The 7304-nt window shown below is 33.8% G+C and overlaps 1 protein-coding gene across 1 annotated transcript in view; it reads left to right on the top strand.

The window, feature by feature from the left end:
- The first annotated feature begins 874 nt into the window (after positions 1 to 874).
- Positions 875 to 7304, top strand: part of LOC109539288 (peroxidase) — a 20263-nt gene continuing 13833 nt past the window's right edge. The window contains exon 1 of the mRNA XM_019906945.2: positions 875 to 1149. The gene's annotated coding sequence lies outside the window, so the exon portion shown is untranslated. The remainder of the gene's footprint in view (positions 1150 to 7304) is intronic.

The following is a 7304-nucleotide window of genomic DNA, read 5'->3' as shown; positions in this document are numbered from 1 at the left end:
CCAGGACTGGACTTTAAAGTTTTTAAATCAGAAACTGTACATTTTAGCAAAAAAACTCAATATTTGTTATCAACTAAATGCAGAATTTGAAAATGATATCTGCTTAGAGCGAAACCGTTGACATGCACCGTTTTGCTGTCTAGAAAGTAGCAAATGTTAAATATTGCGTTAATTTTCTCTGACAATCCGACGATTTTCGTTTTTTTACTCAGAAACTGGGCATTTTAGCCAAAGAATGCAAAGCAGCGTTTCTGTTCCCAGATGAACGTACAGTTAAAAAATAATTTTTGTTTAAAGAAAAACCATTGACTGCACTGTTTCAGTGTCTGGAAAAATCAAATGTTAAATGTAACAGTAAATTTTTCGAACATTTCAGCGCTTTAATTTTTTAAATTAGAAACTATGCGCTTTGGCAATGAAGCCCAAATGGGTTTTTTGTTCCCACCTGAATGTAGAATTAGGAAAAAACAGTTGGTAGCAAAAATTGTTGGTCTGCGCCCTTTTTTCCACTCTTTTCCACGCCAACCTGTTTGACCAATCAGTTTGCCTGTCTTTATTTGTTTCTTTAAATTACACACAGAAAGGGAACATTTTAGTGTTTTTTTTTAAATTCCGGTATATTATCTAATAGACGTTTAGTAATGAAAAATAATTAAAATATACTAATTTTAATTTAATGCCTATTTAAGTGAATATTTTAAAAAGGCGTAAAGTGTGACGTTCGACTAGCCGAATAATCGTTTCAATTAAGTTGATCATTAGGGATTTCCATCCCTTCTTGATGCCAACTTTTTGCCGATCAACGAGAACCTAACAGAGACAAATGTACTTTTTCCACTCTTCTAGTTCGGGGGGCAACCCAAATGACCTCACCTTATCAAAAGATACCGGCACGTACATTATTAGGTGTATATAGCTTGGATTGTAGCGTTTAACTTTACTTTCACTGGTTCTTGTAGACGATATTTAAGATAGGGTTAGCGGGTGTTGAGTTTCCAGTGTCGCGTTTTGAGTGTCATTAGAATCCTACCACTGTTGGGTGCAGAAGGGTGTCGCTCAAAGATCGGTGTTTTTGTCCAATTTCTATTTTTTCTTTTAATATTTAGAACGGAATTGGTGGATTATTTTGGCTGCGAGATATCTTAGAGGGTAAGTAAATATTTTTTTTTATATAATGAAGAATTTTGGTTTTAAATTCGAAACTAACAGGATTTTTAAAACATAATCCCCAGTTCCCCGACAATTCAAATATGAAACCCCCTAAAAACTGGCAAATAATGACGCTGTAAATGTAATAATACCCATTCGAAGAGACGTGTAACAACACACTCTACAGCCGATATAATAGTGTATAATTGAACATCGACAGTATAATAATTATTAGTTGTTATTGCATGTCGGAATTACTGCAGGCGATTATTCCATAAAGCGATTTTCTTCATTACATGATACTCACGTTTATTAAAACTGAAGCAATTCGCATAGAAAAACAGAGCTTATGGAAAAAAGGTGGCATTGTCGATTCGATACAAGGATTTTCTCAATTAATTTAAAGGTTCTTGCGCAAAGTCGTTTTTGTCATCCCATATTAATAGCTAGAAAAAGGAAAGAAGTGTTGAAATGTATCGAAAATTCATCAAAGTATGATCGTTTTTAACATGGCAAAATCGTTTACTGCAATTACAATCAAATGGATTTATCGGTTTTGGAAAAAAGCCTGCAAAAGTAAAAGGCAGTAATTCAATTTTGAGTGTGCAGTGGAAAAATTGTGGTTTGGATTTGCGGAAAAAATTGGCACGATTCGATTGATGATTTCTTTCAAAAGTTTCGTTTCAAATTTAACTGAGAATCATTAACATACATCGAATATGATGTGGAATTTGCACATTTAGCTCAATGGAAATTTCTTACCTACGTTAAGCGCTTTACATAATTTTAATGTCATAGTATTAATTATACTTGTAAAGGAATTTGAAAATATTGCACATATATTTAATATCCAGCAATAAACTTTGGAAGATTAGCATAACATTGTGAAATCTAGTTGGTTTCTCCGAAATTAATTAACAAATATATAACATTTGGGATTTTTACATAAATCAAGGAAACTATTTAATTTTTTTCAACGGCTCGACATTGCTTAATTTTTGCAATATTTCCAAACTATTTTCCGATTAGCTCTCGTATATCGGCAAGCAAAGGCAAAGGCAGTGTGATTGGCATGATGCATCTCACTCTTGCGTGTAGGAACGAATATAGGCGAATCCACTCGTTCCCGCTCGATAGGATTTCGAAATCATTAGTTCTACTACGAGGGAGGACTTAAAATGAGTAGAAAACTAAGCTGCGTTTTGAATTGTGATGAAAAATTGACTTTGCCAAATCAATTTCGTTTTTGTAATTTTGCACTTGTTTTTATAAATTAGCTCGCGTTTCTAATGTTGACAAATTTGCTCTGCTAGAGTGGCACTTAAATGCAAAAAACTCAATTTTGCAATAATTTGGCTCATAAACTGCGATAATTCACTGACTAATGTCCAAAGAAAACATTTTCGGAACTTTTCAGCATTTTAATTTTTTTGCTGCGCCTCTTCGTTGTAGAGACCAAAAAAAATTCCCAGTAAATTTAATGTGTACTTGTGTAACAATGTTTGCATAAAAACAGTCACAATCGAAAGCTTAAATCACTAATTTGATTATTTTTTAAAAATTAATTATGGGAAACGTCGTTATTATTCATGTTCGTTTTTATTCTAACAATAGGGCAATTAATCAGGAGTTTTTCAATCAATTGCAAAGATATTTCTGGAACGCTTCATATTCACGAAACTGCAGATCCACCAATAAAGACTTGACAATTTCAATCTTGGGCAACTTGCGAATTAAAATTTTTAGAAGTTTTACATATAATACTTTATATATATATCATTCTAAAAGTCTTCGAACTTTCATTCAAATCACACTAGAAGCTGTTTTTGCGTGTTTTGCAAATGTTGGTTCGATAATGAAGGTTTTCGCCTGACCCTAGAAACCAATTTTCTCTAAAAAGCCATAAACTTTAATTCAAATTACACTGGATGTTTTTTGCACGCTTGGTAAACTTTGGTCCGACAATGAACGTTTGCACGCAACTGCAGACCTTCCAATAAAAATCACAACTTCTAATCTAGAACAAGTTGCGACTTGAAACTTCTACTAACCATAGACAATACTTCACTATAAACGTTCTAAAACTTTAATTCAAATTAAACGAGAAATTGATTTTTGCGTGCTTTGCAAATCTTGGTGTAAAAATGAACGTTATTATGCAACTACAGAGTCAGCAATAAAAAATCGTAACTTCTAACTGAGAAGATGTTGCGACTTGAAATTTCGGTAAACTGTAGAAAACACCACAAGCTATAAACCTAATAACTTTGATTCAAGTTACATCTAAATTGGTTTTTTGTGTGGTGTTTTCTCACAGGTGCAGACCCTCCAATAACACAACCGCAACTTCTAATCTAGGGCCAGTTGCGACTTGCAATTTCTGCAAGCTATAGAAGATATTTCACTGTAAAAACCCTCAAAATTTCCTTAGAACCACACTCAAAATATAGATATTGGTGCAACATTTTACGTTTCCACGCAATTGCAGACCATACAATAAAAAATCTGACTGAATGACTTCTAATATGTAACAAGTTGCGAGTTGAAATTTCTACACCCTACAGAAGACACTTGGCTCTAAAAGTCTTCAAAATTCCCTCAATATTACACGTAAAGCCTTTTTTGCGGGCGTTGTAAATATTGATCAGAAAATGACCGTTTTCACACAATCGCTCCCTTGCAGACTTATTGTTAGTTATAAAACAGAGTTATTTAGTCAATTTATTGTTGTAAATTTTGAGTGCCACTAAATCTCTCGTATAATAATACAGTCGACACTGTTATAGCATTATCTTTTGCAAATCTTTCTTAAATGGCACAGCAGTTTCGACTGCAGCAATTTACTATGGAACATAATGTGTAATTTTCGTGTTGAATTTTTCAATATTAATTGAAACATGTAGATTCTTATCAAGTGCTGTGTATTAAGCCTGATAAATCGTTCGTTCAGATGGCAATTTTCCTTTTGCCCAACTACTTGGTGGGTCATGGAAAGAATTTCGCAAATGATCGCGTTTTTTCCATCAGGGTGGGACTGATTTTGAAGGATTTTTTTACGCAAACTGCATTAACGCAACGAATTATCATATTTGCATAGTGTGAGAAAAAAATCCGATCAAAGGCATCACAATCTGCTGTTGCTTGGTCGGACAATGGAAAATCAACATGATGAAACTGGTAGTGAGCTAAAAACGAAACGCATTAACTGTTCACACTAATAATTATATTTTTATAGTTAGTGGAAAAATTAATTGTGGCTTTAACAGCTCGAAGCTAATAACGCAAACCAAAGTCAAACTGCGAAGATAATTAATCGAATAGAAGAAATTAAACAACATAGAAAAAACTAGTCAATTAGCATTTCTAATTGATTGATATGTCTAGTCATCAACGCATTGTGTGGTGTTTAGTCAGATGCGACATGATTGGCATTGCCTAATTTCATCACCCGATAATTGCAGTTGAAACATTGAGCATGGAAAATTCAAGATCGGATTGCAACAGTTCTTCAAACGGAAGTTTGCCCGTTAACGCCAACCTAGAAGGAAAAGTAAATATTCCATTCAACAATGCTGTGATAGTGCCAAGACGGGACACAATAGTGATTGATAATTGATATGGAATTTTCTCGTGAGATTATCGGGATATTGTTTAGCAAAACTAGGCCAAATCCTGCTCTGTTAATTGGAATCGTTATTACGCAAAGAGGATTTTTGTTTTTGATTCAACCATCCAGCTGAAATATCTGCTGAATTACAAGTATTATTGGGTAATCGAACAGGTGATAATTGAAGGAAGGAAATGGATAAGTTGAATTGCTAATCCTGCGGCCTGTAACTAATTGTACAAAACACCAAATCATTCAGATCAAGGTTGAACCATTTTAATTATGGTAGAGGGCAAATGCGTTCTGAGATCTCTTGATAGCAAACAGGCAGGCGGCTTGCATGTCCACCACTTCAACCAGCCGCATAATAGTGCAAATCAACTTTCGACTAAATTGTTCATTTATTATGCATACCCGAGTGGCTCTTTACTCACGAGTGACTTCTTGTGGTCTTCGCCAATTAGGCTTCACTTTTGCTGGACATCTGCCTATAAAATTATATTGCACGTGATAACTTTGACTGGATTTTCTCCACAAAAATTTCCTAGAAGCTTTTGTGATCTAACCGTTGAAAAAATGTTATGGACACGCTTTTAGTGTTACATCAGTTCTGATCTAAATCCAGTACATATTTGAATGGAAAAGTATTTGTTAATTAAACAAGCGACCATTAGCATCACCCGATTTGTAAATAATATGCAGTGGGTTTGGTTCTTACATGGGTTCTTAACAGTTGTTTGGAAAAATTTGCGCGACTTTCGCGTAATCACATAACAGCAATAATAGGTGTTGGTTCAAATGGACAGTTTTGATTGAATTGTAGCTTTACTCATTTATGCGCTTCTTTTATCTCTGCCGGTGCCTGAAGTCAACAGAAATCCCAAAGAAGGCTAAGCAGGTCTCTTGCATCAGAAGTTCAAGAAACAGCTTTTAATTTCTGCAGTAGTTTGAAAATTATCGTTTGTTTAAACCAAGCCCGCAGAATCAGATTCGAGCAATAAAAATTGGGAGTTGAAAAAATGGTAGAAAATGAACGAAAGCTGGGAAACTACTGCAATCTTATGCATCTCTCAACTGATGCTTCAGGAGCGAATGGCTGGCTGAAAAACCATTTCATCTGCACGGGTTCCAGGAGTAGAATTTTTACAGCCACACCTGCAAAATCCAAAAATGGAGAATTAAAAGACAATGCAGAATTAACGAAAGTTTGGAAACCTTTGAAAGCTCGTACACGTTTCAATTTAGGCTCCATGTTCGAGCAAATGAAAAATGAGCCTTCTACTTGTATGAGGTTCAAAAACATAATTTCTCATCAAAAATGATTGTAGCTAATGAGTGAACGTTCGGAAACTATTTTCATCTTCTACACGTTTCAACTGAGGATTCGTGTATGAATCGACCAAAAATCAGCCTTAGAGCTGTAGGAACTTCAAACTTATCATGTTTAAAATCAGATTCCGGCATTAAAAATGCGAAATTTAAAAAAATGGTACAAAATGCATCGAAGCTTGGAAACTATTGCAACTTTGTCGGCGATTCAACTGAGGTTTCGTGCGTAACTGACCGAAAAACCACTAATTTATCTCAAGGGATTTTACAACTATCATTTGTAAAGCCCAACCTGCAAAATCACATTAGATGTGTAAATAAGGCAACTTTTGTACATTTCTAAAAAACCTATATATACTTAAAAAATCTTGAATTTGAAGAAAGCAGCCTTTAAGCGGTTGGAGTTTGAAATTTTTAATTTTATGAAACCAAAACCGAATCTGAGCACTGAAAATGGCTAATCTAAAAAAGATCTAGATACTGAATGAAGGCTGCAAAACTGTTATTACAACCTTACGCACGTCTGAATAAAGCCTTTATTGGTCAGTGACTGAAGAACCAGATTTTCATCTGCAAGGGTTTAAAAAGAAGTTTTTTTACACTAAACCTGCAAAATCAGACACAAATTTAGAATACGAATACGGAGAGTATATACGGAGTCATGGCGAACAAAAACTTGATGAATTTTTATCTTATCTGAATAATAAAGAACCAACAATTTAATTCACTATTGAAAATGAACAAAATCACCAAATTCCTTTTCTCGATATACTAATTCAGAAAAATTTAGACAATTTCGAAACCTTGGTCTATAGAAAACCTACTCATACTAACCGATATTTGAATTTCGACTCAAATCACCCGATAATGGTTAAAAAAGGTATCGTAAAAAGTCTACATGATAGAGCAAAAATAATTTGTAATTAATCTAATTTCTCCAAAGAAAAACAATTTATAAAAGAAATTCTAAATTTCAATAATTATCCAAATTCTTTGATTGAAAAATGTTTTAACGAAATTGAATTCCCACGAACAAAACAAAATCAAAATTAACCTATTACGAACCTTTTCATTCCATTTATTCCGGGACTTTCAGATCAAATTAAACGAGTAGGTAAAAAATATAATATTAGGACTATCTTCAAAACTGAAAATACAATTAGAAGTAAAATTTCAGTAACAAAACCTCATGATATAATTGAAAATACAAAAAATGTAA

This window comes from Dendroctonus ponderosae, unplaced genomic scaffold (assembly GCF_020466585.1).
Source record: "Dendroctonus ponderosae isolate FM_Combo_2020 unplaced genomic scaffold, Dpon_F_20191213v2 Dpon_F_20191213_7, whole genome shotgun sequence".
NCBI lineage: Eukaryota > Metazoa > Arthropoda > Insecta > Coleoptera > Curculionidae > Dendroctonus > Dendroctonus ponderosae.
The sequence above is the reverse complement of the archived record's forward strand: the minus strand, read 5'-3'. Positions and strand labels throughout refer to the sequence as shown.